A 17,274-nucleotide genomic window follows, 5' to 3' on the forward strand; every position below is an offset into this window, starting at 1 on the left:
GTTCCTGGAATATAAGGTCTCTATTGCCAAACTTGCCCTGAAGGTCTGTCTAGAGGGTACAGACAATTCCATGATAATCCATGGAGATGCATGCCAAGGCAAAACTGTGTACCCTAAGCTCACACCAGCTGTTAGTAACCTGACAGTCAATTCACAGTGAACCTCCTGAGAAGACCTCTGAACAAAGATGCTGCTGAATATGGGGAACTCTCAGGCCGGGAGAGGGTGCAATTTTCCCCAGAAATGTCGGACTTGGTCTGATTCAAGCCAAAGATGGTATTCTGCACATACACATGTAAGTTCCCTTGAAATAGAAATGCCACTTTTGGCCAGATCTCCAAGTAAAGTAAATCAGAAGAAAAACAGCACTGAAGCTAGACATGGAAATCTCATATAACACTATAAAAGTGCTTTGGCTTGGAACACCATGTTTACCCTATCCTGGCATATTTGGGGAAGACTCTTATTTGTCCTTACATTACTGACCTACACTGTTATAGACCTCAGCCTGCTTCTTTTGCAGAGACCTTTAAAGGGGCTTAGTTAAATTGTCCAGCGATGTCAACAAGTTGTGAGAGGCAGGCTCACACTGGCAGCAATTACCAGAGGGCAATGATCAATGGGGGTCTTTTGTTAGCATTACAGGATCACTATTGACTCAGGAAGGAAGTGCCCCCATGGTTTAGGCTGAGCTGAAATGGACAGGCAGCCTTGCCCTTGGCTGCTCACAAGCCACTAACCTACATTTATCTCATTAATTATTCCTGTCCAAATGGCAGCAATCGTTATGATCCACAATCAGCTGAGGAAGAAGAGGTCACAGCAAACACAGAGGCTCCATTTACCAGTCCAGGACAGGCATCTTTTCTCTTATTTGCACCAGACTATTGTTTGACTCGAGTGTGGTTCCTCTGACAAACAGGTAACAACAAATGACAGCTACACCAGCTCTCAGGAAAAAAAAAAAAAAAAAAGGATATAGCTGACATACTTTTCCACTTATAGAAGTAAACCTACAAGGCACAGTGACCTTGCTAATTGTGAATTGTGTAGATGGGAAGAGGGGAATAGTCTTCACATTCCGATGCATCCAGACCGCCTTAATCTTCACACGCTCCTATTCCAAACTACGGCCAAAGCCTTCAACGGTTTACAAGAAGTTTGACTTACAATCTCATTGCTTCAGAAGTATAGTTTGTGCAGGGGAATTTATAGGAAGAAAAGACATTTGACAAGAATAAAAGGCATTTGAGGGATGAGGGCTTCTGGATGGAAGGATGGAGTCTCCTATTAAAGTCACCTTACACTGCTGAGGGATAAATCACTCCCTCAAACATATTGCAGTCTCTTTGTAAAGGCAGCTGATTAGTATGACTGAGAATCAAACTCTGCTCTTACCCCCCACTGTGTTATTTTTCTCTCTTGCACTGAATTGTTCAAGGCATGGCATTTTAAATTGAGCTCTGATTTAAGAAAGCAAAAAATATACAAAAGGAGCAGTATATTCCAAACATACCCTGCCCTTCAAGCTTGGTGTTCCCCAGCCGCTTCAGAAAGAGGAAAATCATGAGTCCCAGAGGAAACCTTACAAATGTGCATTTGCAAAGTGAAGTTTGCCACGTGTACCCAGCTGGGAAGGAAAAACACCCCAGCACCTCTGCTCAGTGCCCTGAGACGCTGGGGGGGAGGATACATTTGCAGAACAGTTGCCTGTGAACAGAACTGTGCCCCTGTCCACCCTGCTAACTAACTGGGGAATAGCAGATGGAGTTTTAAATATAAAGGAAGCCCCCTCCCCAACAGGAAGCCATTTCCTTCTCTAAGCTGAGGAATTTGTGCAGAAGGATTTTTTCTCCTTTTTCTGCTTCAGGGGGATAAAATACGAAAAGGCACTTTCATCATCTGCTCATGATTTTTATTTTCTTAACTGCTGATTATTTTTTTTTTTAAAGATTCTTATGAGTGCCTATAGCTTAACCACCCCATACATTCCTGAGAAGAAATTGTTAGATCCGGTCCTGTCTGTAGAGTGGAAAGCCATCAACCTTTAACAGAAGTATTTACAGTGGGAAGACCCAACTTTTCAGACGGGGTTTATGCCAGACTCTACTGCACCAAAGGTGCCCTACGATTTTCTTTAACAGCCCTGATAGATGACTGAACACAGGGCTCTTTGCTTCAGAAGTCTCCAACAGTGATTAGGCGGAATACGGCAGAAGAAAAGGTGAGGATCATCGGTTGGTTTTCAAATACTTCCCACTCTGTGCTTTCTTAATGAACAGACAAGTAAGTTTGAGTTTGTCTTGGTATTGCTACCATGGCAGTCAAAAAAAAATAATCATCACTTGGGTGCTGTATTAGCTAAAACTGATGCCATTTAAAAGAAGCACACACAGTAACTTACTGTTCTGGGCCAGAGCTACTGCTGGCCAAAGTCTAATTTCTTTTTGAGAGAAATCTATCCTCTTTCCATCACTCCCAGGGGAGCTGACTGTACAAGAGCTGCAGAAAAACCACCACAGTCAAGACTAGTAGCTTGTGTTCAGAGCACAAGGGATCAGGGATTCACATCATTATTAATGCTTCTGCAAAGAACTTGAGTTTAGCAAGAGATGATCCTAGTCCCAGCCAGCTTCCAGCCACAAAGTACTCCAAAAGATTCAGCTGAAGGGGAGCTGGGTGGGAAGGGGAAGGCAGGCAGGGAATTTCATCTGGGATTGAGGATGACTTCTGCCATCTCAGCTCCCATGTTGTCACATCAAGACCTTTACTACGTTCGTTTCCATAGGCTGTTGCATGACATCAGTGATCTTGACAGAGAGGGTAAATGGACCCTACTGGAGAGCATTTTAAACCTTTGGTAGCTACAATGCCAAGTTATAGGGAATCAGATTCACAGGAATCACATTAATGTCATTATAATCTCCCTTGAGCCTGCAGTACTGACTCAGGCAAGCACAAGGTTCACTCTAGGACAACTAAGCACCAATAACCACACGCGCTATCCTCTCTTACATTATCCTACTTGCTTGGGGAAACGAGAATTGTGTTTGGAAGAGCTGGTAAGCCTGTCTTCAGAAGCAATCTTTACAGTATTCAGCATACAATTCATCACCTGACTCTTCACCCTAAAGACTTCATTGTCAGGTTCCCCGCTAAACTACTGCCCACAAGTAGTGGGACCATGTGTGTGGGCTGAACATGCAACCCTATCAGCTCTTAATCTGAGTTTAATTGGTGAGTCAGTGGACTGAAAATACTTCATCTCAGGGTCCCCAAGTGCTGAGGCATAGAATCAACGCTGGGCAGACTATTTGACTTGGTCATAGGCACTGTGGCCACCTAGAGCAGTTCACATTAAAGCCTTTGCCATCTCTCCCCTGCAGTGAAGTATTTCCTTTATTTCCACCATGCCCACCATGTCCAGTGCTGCCAGGCCCACACGGCCAGGCCAGGGGCGGCCACGTTGCGGTGGGGCAGCCGTGTAGGCTGCTGGGGCAGCCATGGCAATGAGCAGCACTCCTGCTGAGGCCCTGTCAGTGAGAGCCCAGCGGCTGGGGCTCAGACAGACCTGCGGTGCTGCATTGTGCTATGCCCCGCATACCGCTTTGCCTGTTTATATAAAGCCCTTTTTTTTTTTTTTTCTTTTGCTGTTTTCCTTTCCAGAAAGAATGCTGCCAATCGCTGGAGGCAGATGTGTTTATCAAGCTGTGTATCTTGAAACCTGACATGAAATTTCTGGCCTCTGGTGCAGCTGAAAAACATGCTGTCACCACCTTGGAGGGAGCAAGCCAGCGGGGCCAGCGGGGAGCCGGCAAGGGTATGAGTCCCTGCCAAAAACTACAAGATGAGGGAAAGTCAAACTCAAGCCGAACATACCTTTTCCATCCACTCTGTTCAGTATATGGTAGGGGTCTCCAAACCACTAATTGGCCAGTTCTTACACGAAAGGAGAAGCTTTTCTCTTTTTTAAGCTCTCCGCCTTCCCTGCTTCTATTTAGAAAACTGCTCTGCCCTTAAGCCCATGAATATGTCACTATGTTAGACCTGAAAGTTTATGTCAGAGGGATTAAGTCCTACCATGCTGAAGATTGCTCACTTTAGAAATAAAACACTCTCTGATGGATCGCTGAATCTGGTGATGAACCCAAATAGAAAAATACAGAATAAACCTTTCAAGCAGAGACCTGTCAGGGAGGAGGGGAGAAGGGTGAGTCCCAAGTTAAACAGACTTTTTGTCAATGTTTTCAGGCTCTGACTCCAGCTCCCAAACTGACACAACATGAGCAGGGAGCAGAGGAAGGCAGAAACCTCTGTCACAGGGCAGTGGCCCACTGACCCTGGGACACTGGTGCACTTTGCTCCTTCTGACTGGCTCTTCCACCTCTGGAAGTAGGAAGGAGAAAAACAGGTAATTTGTAGGCAATTCATTTAATGGGGAAAAAGAAAAAATAAAAAGGAAAAAAGGAAAGAAGAAAAAGAAAGAAATAAGAAAGAAAGAAAGAAAGAAAGAAAGAAAGAAAGAAAGAAAGAAAGAAAGAAAGAAAGAAAGAAAGAAAGAAAAGAAAGAAAAAGAGAGAGAAGAGATAGAAGAGAAAGAAGAGAAAGAAGAGAAAGAAGAGAGAAAGAAAGAAAGAAAGAAAGAAAGAAAGAAAGAAAGAAAGAAAGAAAGAAAGAAAGAAAGAAAGAAAGAAAGAAAGAAAGAAAGAAAGAAAGAAAGAAAGAAAGAAAGAAAAGAAAGAAAGAAAAGAAAGAAAGAAAGAAAGAAAGAAGGAAAGAAAGAAAGAAAGAAAGAAAGAAAGAAAGAAAGAAAGAAAGAAAGAAAGAAAGAAAGAAAGAAAGAAAAGAAAGAAAGAAAAGAAAGAAAGAAAGAAAGAAAGAAAGAAAGAAAGAAAGAAAGAAAGAAAGAAAGAAAGAAAGAAAGAAAGAAAGAAAGAAAGAAGGAAAGAAGGAAAGAAAGAGAAAGATAAAAAAAAGTAGGGGAAGAAAAAAGAAATGCAGCTTTACAGCAAAAGGCAGTTACTCTGAGGTCATTTCTGAGCTACATGGAAAACATTGCCTGTATCCGTGCAAAATTCCAATAGACATATTGCTTATCTGGTAATCATCAATTACATTCGCACTCAGCTGAACTTCCTGAGGTGGAGCGATCTCCAAATCACCTCCTTTGCAAATCACTCTTTCTTCTCCACAACTCTTCACCCTAGCACCTTCCCCATCCCTCTTCCTTCCTGAAGCTCTGCAGCCTGCGGTGAGCAAGGTGCCTAAGGGGGGGAGTGCAGTCCTCCCATGGGAAACGCATAGTCGGCGTGCCAGGAGACTCATGTCATTAAAGCCTGTGAAAATGACAAATAGCTGGAGGGAAAAGGGCACACACAAAAATGCCACAACAACTTTCACAATTACTTACCTAAGAGAAGCTGGGGGTTGTAGCTAAACAGGTACTGTTGCAGCCCCCATGCATTTTTAGGCATCCATAAAGATGGATTCCAGGATGAATACACTTCTTTCTGAACCTGCTGGAAAGCCCCCTCCTTTCGTACCAGATCACTTTAACCTTCCTCCTTATGGGTGTATGACAGGAACACATTTCCCAACACTCCCGGTCCACAGAGAAATCATAGTTCCCCCAGCTCATCCAAAAAGACGATATGTCTTAGCTCTGTCTGCACTAATGGTCCCTGTGCTATGCTTCCTACAGTCAATCCATGGCAATTTTATGTGCTCTCAAATAGTATTCCTCTCCATAGGTTGTGACATAGATACAACAAGTCCTAATTCTTCATTGCTCATGGGCACACAGAGAAAGTTAGGCAAGAGGAAATCTCATGACACCTGGTGTCACTGGTGGGATCTAAACAGATGTAAAGACTTGAAAAAAAGACACGTTTTTATGGACCAGCTGCAGAAATGCAAGGCATAGTGATTCTCTGTACATCCATTGGGCTTCCAGGATTCTCACCCTTGGGCCACCAAGTTTTCCTTTGCCAAAATAAAGGCATAGCACATGGGACTAAACTTACTCACTAGTAGTATCCTGTTCTCAGCGATGATTGTGAGATGGTTTCCATGCTTAATGTCTCCCCAGAATATCTAAGTCATACCTAAGTCTATGCAGATGCTTCTGACATGCCCAGGGAGAACCATTTCTGAAGTTCAGGCTTATGAGAACGAATTTTTTCTGGGGACCATTACAATAAATCAATCTCCCATGATGTAGGGTTTTAGCAGTTTTCAAAAAAAAAAAAAAAAAAACTTTTTTCCCCTTCTTCTCCCCCTTCCTTCAGCTCAAAGTTTTGGCATCAAGCACAACATTCATTTCCACTTATTGTCCAAGAGCTGAAACCTATAATCTTCACACCAAATGAAATGCTGTTTATAACCCCAGTTAGTCATCATGAGAGGGGCTTCCCACCTTAAAATAAATAAATAAATAAATAAATTGCCTCTTGCTCTGAGTTTCCACTAATACATAAGGAAAACATAGTAACAGGACCAATTCCATATTATCAAATATATATATATATATGAAACATTGTTCAGGAGTTTATCCAGAAACCACCCAAACACTGTATTGTAAGTTTCCTCGCGAGGCTTTATGTTGGCAAACAGATAAAGAACACAGTGGGACAGATTTCCAAAATAGGCTAAGTCAGTATTATTCCTTTGACTTCATTCATGTAGTGCAGCTCTGGCCTGAGATACCTAAGCCAGAGGCACCAGGATCAGAAGTGAAATTAGAGCCTGCAATTCCCATTAGCATTTCTTGTAATAGCAGTCTTTGCTAGAACTGCTACATCTTGCTGCTTCCTGAAGTGTGAGTAATTATTGGGGATGTTAGGGAAAAAATCCTTGTGGATACAATCTTGCACGTCCCTACTTTAGCACAGTGGGCACACCTCTGCAGGGGGCCTGGCTTGCTTTTCTGGGCAGCAAAACACTCAATGTCTGCTTTTTGGTATGGCGTTTTGTGCATGTGGATGACAGCACATGCAAAATGTCGGAGTGGTCATTTAATCTGGCTGGTGCAGAACAAGCCTTGCGATGTCCAAGCTAAAATATGTTACCCTTTGGAAAGATCACATCACTGCCAACAGGCAAAACAATCAAAACTGCTTATCAGCTGTGTGTGGAACGAGGCCAGAGCACAGCTGGAGCACAGGCCCTTCTTTGCCCATACATCATACCATCTGCATTATCAGCCACTCTGCTGCAAGCTCCCAGTGCGCCTTGTCACGGTCCCTCTGTGCCCACAGGGCAGTGCACCCAGGCCTGGAAGAGGAGGATGAGAAAGCCCCTGAGCTTCTTTGCCGAGCGTTTCCTGTTTCATTTGTTTCTTTGTTTTGAAAAAGAGAAGAAAGAATCTGTCCTGAATGTCATGTATAGAGACACTGGCTCTGAAACCGCTGCAATGCTCCCATTCAGCTCCAAGCATCCCTGCGCTCAATGGCCTTTTATCTCCCGATCAGGGACATGACAGGAACTGCGGTTACCATGTCAGCAGCAACTATTGCAGACTCTGAGGGATCAGGACCTTCCGCCACAGGTTATGGACTCCATACATATTCACAGAGTCCTGGGACCACTCAGACCCCTCTTGTAACATTGAGAATGCGTCTAACCACACCAGTACAGCATTTACATTATACAACATAACATCTAAAACTTGGAGCTTTTTTACAGTGAAAAAATATAAATTTCCACTGGTTTATTTTCTGAGCATTCACTGAGCTATGGTTTTGCAAAAACACTGTGAGATCACTGACACGAATTGCATCTCTTCTACCCCTCTGGTATACAACTCTCCTGTTGAAATCTCACGTTGAAATGACTCGGATCTTTTTTTTTTTTTTTTCTTTGAGTTTTGTTTATTCTCAGGTTGAATATTTCAGCTTGTCACTTCTTCGCAGCTGGTTGGTTAAGTCATCCGCTTGTGCTTCCTGACAGGGAATTATGACCAGGCTGACGGGCAGGTTGCTGATGAAAGTGCCAGCAAAAAGCAACCAGCAAATTTGCCTTTCGCTGCTGTTTGGGGCCCAACAACTCCATCCCATGACTCATGCTGAAGAGAATTCAGAGAAACATCAAGATGGACAAAGTGGGCCGGTTGGAAAGCTCACCTGCAAATCCACAGAAATAATGTGCTCCAGTGTGTATGCAGGTCTAGTCTGTGCATCCATTGCCTGGTTTGTGCTAAGAGCTCTCCTCCAAATTAAAAGTAGATACTTCCCCGAGTTTGTAAGACCCCACAATTGCTTCCAAATCTAGGTGACAGTAAGTCAGCCCTCTGCTTTCCCGGCATTGCCCTGCTGCTTTCTGCAAGGGCGCTAATATGGATGTCTCCCCAAGCTGCCTACATTCATTTCCAAAATGTGCCTTGGCATTTTTCACGTTGCAGAAATGTTTTCAAAAGGCTTAGTTCCCTTGCTCAGGCTTCAAGAACCGGGGCGCGGGAGTGGAAACACTGCCACGGGAACCCACTTGCCGCTAACCCCCGTTTCCAGCAGCTCGCTTTCCCCTCGCATTGACAAACCCCTGCCCTCCATCACCCAGAAGTTAGGGGGAAAGCCGGCAGCCCTCGTTTTTTTCGGAGGGGCCGCAGGAGCCGGGCTGGGTCCCGCGGTGTCTGCTGCCCTCCGGCGGCTGCTCCCGGAGCCGTGCGTGCGGCTCGGGGCGAGGCGCGCACCCGTGGGTACGGCCCCACAAACACCCCCCCGGCACCCATCCCTGCCTTGGTGCAGCCGCGAGAACCCCCCCCAGGGGTCTTCGTAGCAATGGGGGCAGCGTTTAGTGACAGCACGTAAAGTTTTCTAACCGGGAGCACGGCGATAACGCCAAATATCTCGCACGCACCAAGCCCAACGTGGGGGAAATAACCTGGGTAACATCTACAGCCACAACCCAAGACATGTGGGTGGTGGGGGCTGGTTTCGTTTCTTTCAAGCCCTTCATTTTCTTTTGGTTTGTTGTTGTTTGCTTTGCATGCCCTTTGTTGGACTCGCAGATGTGATGCTGCAGGAAGGGTGCCAAGTTGTGCTTTGTCCTGCTCCGTCCATCGCCCCCGGCACGGATCTGGCCGTTTTCCGGCATTCTTGCAGCCTCTTAACTTCACAGAGAGGGGAAAGTCAAGGAGTGCAAGGGGATTTCAGGGTTTCACCACTGCAGGCGAACAGAAACAAACAAACTGTGGAGTACAAGTCTGCTAAAGTCACAATTCCTGGACTCCGTATGAAAATAAAACAGACAAGAAAAGCACAGGCTCAGCAGTCAATAATGTTAGGATGGAAAATGCTCCGACTAAAACAAAAAGAAATGGTGGTCCAAGAACGGGACAGAAGATAGATGGGATTCTGGAGAAGGGCTGGGAGAAGCTGGAGGCACGGGATTAGGGAGAGGAAAGGAGGGGGACAGGGTTTGGTGGTGACCCCGAGGAGCTCATCAGGAAGCACATGGGTTTCGCTGCAGGACCAGCTCGGCTCCCCGTGCAGTCCCTGGGAATGAGCCGTGCACCAGGAAAACAGTGGGGGGACTGATTTTTGCATGGGGTCGATTATTTCCGATGATTTGGGGATGGGAGAGGGGAATCTTTCCGAGCCCTCAGGTGATCAGACTCGTGCGCTGAAGCGTGGAGTTTGTTTCTGCCTGTTACCACAGCAGATATCTCCCTCGGCTGCGGAGCCGTCTCTTTCCCTGATCCCTCCCCGACTCAAGGCCCCTTTCACATCGCAGCAAACTATTCAGTCATTTCTTGAGGGAGTGAATTCCAGCGAGCTGCTCTCTAGGGAACCTGCCATATTTAGAGAGAAACCACAAGCCAGGGAGATCTGGGAGGGGAGAGAGGGAAAAAGAGATCAGGCTTGTTTAGAAGGAGCAGCTAAACAGCTGGGAGAGCTTTCAGTTGGTTTATATTTCTAACTCTGTTTGGGTCTTGCTTTACAACCTCCAATGAAAACAAATTGGGATTGTTTCCTCCTTCTTGGAATGTCTGTTTAGGGTTTTAAAGGGGGGGAACTCCACATGGGTTCTCGGGAATCGTTGCTTTCCCAAAGCCCGCAGCCTCTCTTTATCCCCCGGCTAACCCCTCCGGCACACACTCACACACACGCAGCCTCCCTCTCTTCCATCCAGGCACACGATCCAAATAAAGACATGCGTGAAATTCCTCTGTTGCTTGTTGCAAAAGTGGCGTTTCACCCTTCTACGAGGAAGGAAAAAAATTTCATGTGTGGGGTCACTGTGGAATAAACTATCATTGACGGTCACATAAATCGCACGGAGTTTGATTTTTTTTTCCAAGTCACAAAAGTAGATTATACATAAAAAAAAAAATCCTTTCCTTGTTACATGCAAAAGTCACGTTTATTCTTTCATAGGATTATTTCTGAACTCTGAGCACTGAATTCAGGCTGTTTTCCACTTCCACGAGCACAGACACGGTTGCAACCCGCCACAGTCGAGCCCCAAGATGCACACACGGACGCTTCTTGCCATCCGTGCACTATTTACACGCCACGCTGGGGCGTAGCTGCTGCTTAGGCTGCTTCAAAGTTGTTTCAATTGCAAACTACGTGCCCTGAAACTTTGGAAAATGAAAGCAGGGGCTGCAGGCTGCCAAAAAGAAAAGAAAAGCACGCACACCCCAAAAAAGAGAGATAAGAAGAGGGGAAGGGCTCGGCGGAGGGGTGGCTGGATGTGCTCGGGGAATGGGGTTCCGGATGAGGAGGAGAAGGAGATAGACAGCAGCTCAAGCGTGCCCATCACTAGTAGATTTCTTTTTTATATGTAAAGTTATACACAAAATTACACGCTTAAGATGCATGTACACGAGTGTGCGTGGGTACACGTGTATAGGTGTGTTTGCCCTCCCAGCACAGGGACCCGGGCTCAGGGAGCCTGCTCAGACCCCGGAGCACTGCAGGAGCCCCCAGACCCGAGCGGGCACCCCAAAAAAAGCCCCCTAAAGCCACCGCTCCCGGACACAGCCCCCAGGGCAGCGCCCCCTGGAGCGCTCCGCATCCACACCCTTTCGGGGAAGAACCACCGCGCTTTTCTCCTTTCCCCCGAACCCCTTAACAAAACGCCGCTTCCCCTGGCGGGGGAGCGCAGGGGAGCCCCCCCGGCTGCTCCGTTATCCCGTTTATTTCCCCCAAAACGGCGCTGCCGAGGCCGGGCGGCCCCAGCGCTACCCGCGGCCCCGCGCCGCTGCAGTGCCCCGAATGGCCACAGGGTGGCGCTCGCCGCCACCACCGCTCCCCTCCCCGGCACCGCCCACTTGATTTGCATACGCGCCGCGGATTGGCCGGCGCATCCTCCCGCGTCACTCCTGACGGCAGGAGGCTCGCCGGCCAATAGCTCACCGCGCGCCGCGCCATTGGCTGGCGCGGGAGTGTCAATCAGGGTGCATTTGCATACCGGGCGCACCGCCCCGGGGGCGGGCTGCGGTGCGGGGCCGCCGTGGGAGCGGGGCCGGGCGCGTTCCCACGGTGCGGGGCGTCGCGGGGCCGCGCGGCGCGTGCCCGGGCGGAGCGTGCCCGCAGCCGGGACAGCCCGGCGGTGACACGCACGCGGCCCCCCCGTGCCTCTGCGCGGCGGCCGCACGCCTGTGCAGGGCTTCCCGGCAGAGCCCGAGCGGCAGAGCGGGGCTCGGTGCGGGGCAGCGGCCGGGCGTGGCCGGTGCAGGCAGAGAACCGACAGGGGACGGGCTGGGGGGGGACAGCCTGCAGCCGCTCCTTGTCGGGGGGGAGCTCCCCGGTCGCCCTCCCGGGGGCAGAACCGGCAGCGCGGGACCACCGAGCCCGCGGCCGCCCCCTTGCTGCCTCCGCGCCCGCTCCGGCACCACCCGGCGTCTACGTCACGGGCGGCGCGCACCAATCAGCGCGCGGGACGGGGGCAGTGCGCGGCCGTGATTTAGGAGTGGCCGGCACTGATTGACGGCGGGGCCGGGCGGGGGGGGGGGGGAGCGCTCCCGGGGCGTCCCATTGTCCGTCCCCCCCCCCCCCCGCACCGCCCCGATGGGTGCTGCGGTGCCGGCAGCACCGGGAGGAGCCCGGCGGGTGCTGCTTGGGCAGCTCCAGCCCCCCCCAGAGCCTGTGCGGCGAGGCCGGCTTTGTTGGGGGGGTCGTGTTTAAAAAATACACCCCCTCCAAAATAAATAAATAAATAATAAATAAAACCACCACCGGATCCGTCTCAGCCTCCCGCCTGTCACCGCCGTTATTTATTGCAGAAGTCGGGGAAGAAGCAGCCTGATGGCGTCACACGGGCGGGGCCGTTTCGTCACGGGGTGAAGCGGGAGGGGGACCGGGGACGGGGGGGGGGTACCGGGACCGCGGCTCCCGCCGGGTGTTGGATTGCGGCGGCGGCGAGCCGATGCTTTGATTGCCCGAGAGGTGTCTGTTTTTCCTTTCTTTCTTTTGCAACTCGAGTAGACACGAGGGGGCGTTTCGAGCCTTTGATCCGCGCTCCGTACTGTAAGGAAAACAAGCCGTGAACTTCAAACGGGACGGAGGCATTCTGGGGTTAATTTCGCTTCCTAAATGGCTGGACGCGGCAATAAATCACAAGCTCCCTCCCCTCCAGGAAAGCGCTAATCAGAGGAAATATGTACCACAAGCGCCCTTCACCAGCGGCTGCCTCAGACACGGCGGAGGCTGTAATCTGACGGATCAAAATCCGTGCGCACGATATTAGAAATCCGCAGGTTTCATAAATCTTCGCAGGCGACGGCTCCGCGGGGCCGGGGAGCGGGGCGGGGGGAGTGCCCGGCAGTAATGTGGGCACCGTGAAAATTCACTTCCTCGCCAGCGCCGCATTAAGTAAACCCAACACCGAAATGTTGTCTGGCAATCTGTCTTGAAAAGGTTACAGTGTGTTAAAGATTTGGAAAGCTCCATAAAGCAGTAAAGATTATGAAGTACAGCTTAAGGTTTATCAAATGACTTCCCGTGCCGGGCCAACCTTTAAACCGAAGGCAAAACCTGAAGCCTGTGATCTTTGCAGCCTTAGCCCATAAATGTGTTGGAGGAGGGATTCTGTTTTCTGCTGCTTTATGGTATCGCTTCTGCAACACGTAATTTAAACCTACTTTTCAGGAGCCAGTATCTGGTAGTAAAACTAATACCGGGCAATTAGACGGGGGGCCGTAAAACCGCCTAAGGTAGGCTCAGCTCGCAAGGACACCCACCCAAAAACAGAAGCTGGGGAGTGGGGAAAACGTCCTGGCAAGGCTGGGGACAGCCCCGGAGCCGGGGGTGCGGAGCCCTCCGGGACCTGCACCGGGCCGAGGGGGGCCCCCCCGGACTCCCCCGGCACCGGGCTCCTCCCCGGGCCGCCCGCGTCCCCCCGCCCCGGCCCCGAAGCACCCGGCGTTTTTTAGGGGGCTCTTTGATCTGGCCAAGTGTCAGAGTCCCGAAAGCTGGGGCTCAAATAGCACGTCGTTACGGCAAACAAATTTCTGCAGGCAGCTTTATGGCTTTATTGTCTGTGGCACGGATAAACTCGGGGAATTAGCAGGTATGGGGGGGATAGGGAGGGGGGAAAGCAGAAAGCCTGTCTGAAATATAAAGTACACATCTGTTTCCAAGAGAAAATAGGGTAAAAAAAACACCCACAGAGGCTGGCGTAGTCGCCACTGGCTGTAAGGACAGGGGAAAGCACCGTAATGTCTGCTGCCTCTTAAGTGGCCCTTAAGTGGATATTTACATTCACAACAGTCGTTGGGTTTTTTTAATCTTTTTTTTTTTTGAATCAGTAGTTTTATAATTATCCGCATTACGCATATTTGTTTAACACACACATACAAAAAAAAATAGCCTGGTGTTTACACATAATCATATGTTCACAATTCCTTTCGCGCTCGCAAGCAGGCACACTTAAAGAAAGCGCAGAGCATCATAAAATTTAAACGGGGGTGGATTTTTATGGGCTCGTGTATTAATAGTCTCCAATAAAATAAAGCTTACTGTGTATGTGTGTGGTTTGTGGGCATATGGCTACACTCAACGCCCGGTTCTCGATTCGTTAGATAGCTAGTGTGCATGTACATGTGCCCATTAACACGTATCGATAAATTCGTGTACGTCTTTGTGTGTGCCTGTATGCACCGAGATTTAGTTTCCGACCTGAGAGATTAATATATCATCTCTGAGATTTCAACAAGCGGGTTTTTAATATCCTAAGTATTTTGCGAGCCAGAGACTACGCAACTGGAAATAATGGATTTTGTATGAGATATAAAAGAAAAATCTATCGACATTTTTCCTCCCCTTTGAAAGCCCTTTAGAAGTCCGGAAAGGAAAATCCCGGAGATTTGCGAGGGCATTAAGTCGTTTCGCTCCCTATTTGCACACACGCGTGCCCGTGCACATACACACACCCCGGCTCCTCTTTTTACGGGGCTCAAACCCGTGGAAAGGCGCGGGGGTGTTTAGTGGTGCGAGTTGGGAGCTTGGTTTCCCTTGGGATTTGCACGCGTGGGGACAGAATATGTTGTGCAGACAAGTGTTTTACATGGGTGCTACACACCCTGCGTGTGCGGGGCTGCTCTGTTGGTGTATTTGTACATTTAATACAGAGAAGAATGCAGGGGAGCTGCTTTCAGCCTCGGCTCTGGGAGACCTGGGAAGACCCCGGGGCCTTCCCGCAGGGCCAGTACCGGTGCACCCGCCCCTGGTGCCGCTGCCGGGGGGCGCCGGGCTTCGTTCCCTACTGTAACCCCCAGCTCGCAGCTTTGTCTTTATTTCCCGGTAATGAGTACAAATATTTACCCTCCAGAGAAAAGCTTGCCGGGGCTGTATGGAGGCCGGTAACCTTTGGCAGGAGCCGTCACCCAACACTCCCCCGTAATGGACCACAGTGCGCGCACGTTTAATTTACTGCGCTGCGAGTTATTGCAGGGGCTGCGGGAGGGGGTCTCCGGGCTACAAATAAGCGTTTTGCCACCGAGCGGAAAACACCGCCCTTAGGGCGGCCGGGCAAAGCCACGGGGCATCCGATCCCATCCCCGGCCCCGTTTTTTCACCGATTTCACGCTTTTTGGGTTAAAAACAGAAACGGCAAAAAAGCATAGGATGCAAGGTGACGCCCCCGGGAACATGCCAGCCTGAGAACGGGGGGGGCTGACAAACGGGCGCTACTCCCTTAGGGTGCCTGGGTGGGGGAAAACTGGGGGGCGAAGCGGGGACCCCCCCGCAGCCCCGACTGACGGCGTGGGGGTGCCGCCGGCTGCAGCCAGCCCCCGCCCGGGGGCAGAGCGGCCGCGGAGCCTTTTCAAAACGGGCTAACAAGGGATGGGGGGGGCAGCGGCAGCACCCGTGGGGGGGTCGGAGGAAGCCCGGTGGGATATTACCCTGCTTGCTTTCCCTTTGATCCGTAGGAAACAGGTCCCGCGCTGCGTGACCCATTAAACTAATAAGATTATAAGGATCAGCGGGAGGGGCTGGGGCCGCTAATGGTTGCCAGCTGGCCGGGCTCGCTCTCTCCCGGCGCTATTAGGAGCGGCGGGGCCGCGTCAGGGCGCGGGGGCGGCGGCGCCCCCCGGACCACACACCGAAGCCGGCAGCGTGGCGCGCCAGGAGCACGGCGCGCCAAAACGCACCCCGCCCACCTCATGCATATGCAAATAAAGGGCCTCTATGCAAATCGCCGCCCCGCCTGCCGTGGGCGGGCAGGTTGGCTCCGCCCCCAACTGGGCGCTCGGCCAATGAGCGCGGCCGCCGTCTTGGGTTGCTCTCCAGCCCGCCCCCCGCCCTCCCCGCCTCCCTCCGGAACGCCCTCCGGCCGCTCCGCCCAGCCAATGGCAAGGCGGCATGCAAATGAGGCGGAGGGAGGCGCGTGCCTCCGCACCGCCGATTGGTCGCGCCGCACCGCCTCCGGGCGGCCCGACGGAAAGGGGCGGGGGCGGGACGCTATTGGCTGGCGGAGGGGGCGGCCCCGCCCCGCGGCGGGGAGGGGCGGCGGTGACGTAGTGAGGGGCGGGGCGGGGCCGGGGCCGGGGGCGGGCAGAGCGGGGGCGCGGCCAGAGCCTGCGCGCGGCTCCGGCACCGCCCCGACCCCACGGGGGGTTGAGCCGGAGGGGAAACGCGGAACGGAGCGCGACGGGACGGGACGGGACGGGACGGGACGGGACGAAATGAAATTAAATGAAATAAAACGAAATGAAAAATAAAATATAATAAAGTAAAATAAAGTAAAATGAGATAAAATAAAGTAAAATGAGATAAAGTAAAATGAGATAAAGTAAAATGAGAGAAAATAAAATGAGATAAAATAAAATATAAAATGAAACGAAACGAAACGAAGAAAAATGAAATGAAATGAAATGAAATGAAATGAAATGAAATGATAAAATGAAATGAAATGAAATAAAACAAAATGAAATAATAAAACAAAATAAATCGAAATAAAATAAAATAAAATGGAACAAAATAAAATTAAATTAAATTTTAAAATAAAATGAAATAAAATAAAACAAAATATAAAATAAAATAAAGTAAAATTAAAAAAAGTAAAATAAAATAAAGTAAAATAAAGCAAAACAAAATAAAGTAAAATAAAGCAAAACAAAAAGATAAAATAAAATAAAATAAAACAAAACAAAACAAAACAAAATAAAATAAAATAAAATAAAATAAAATAAAATAAAATAAAATAAAATAAAATAAAATAAAATAAAATAAAATAAAATAAAATAAAATAAAATAAAATAAAATAGGAACTCGGAGCTGGGAGCCACCCGTTTCCCCTGCCGAGGCCGTGGGTTATTTTTATTATTACACATCGCGTCTGTGAGCGGGAATAACCGTTTTTCTCCGTTCTTCTCGGGCTTTTGTTTTGTTTTGTTTTGCTTTGCTTTGTTTATTTTGTTTGTGCGTTTGCCTTTGTGTTCGCGGTTTGGGGTTGCCGCTGTCTCTGTGCCCCTCCCGTGCCCGCCGCGCACCCCGGGCCGGGCCGGGCCGGGCGGCACCGCCCTGCGGGGGGTCCCGCGGCTGCCCTTGAACGGGCGGTGCCGGGCGCAGCGCCACGCGGAGCCGTGCTCCTCTCCGCGAAACGAAATAATTAATAATAATCATAATAGTGATAAAAGGCGAGGAAACTACATGAGGGGCCAGGTGCGAAGCCATTTCCAGGGGGCAGGCTCAGGCCGGCAATTCTGGAATTGAAACAAATAAAAGAAATTGAAATGAATAAATTCAAGTATCGTTTATTTTCACATACTTTTTCGTATGCTGTTTATTTGCCTCCTTCAGGGAGGGAGCTGGGCGCGTTGGCCATAAC

The sequence above is a fragment of the Anser brachyrhynchus genome, assembly GCF_964034855.1.
Source record: "Anser brachyrhynchus genome assembly, chromosome: 2".
In the NCBI taxonomy this organism is placed as follows: domain Eukaryota; kingdom Metazoa; phylum Chordata; class Aves; order Anseriformes; family Anatidae; genus Anser; species Anser brachyrhynchus.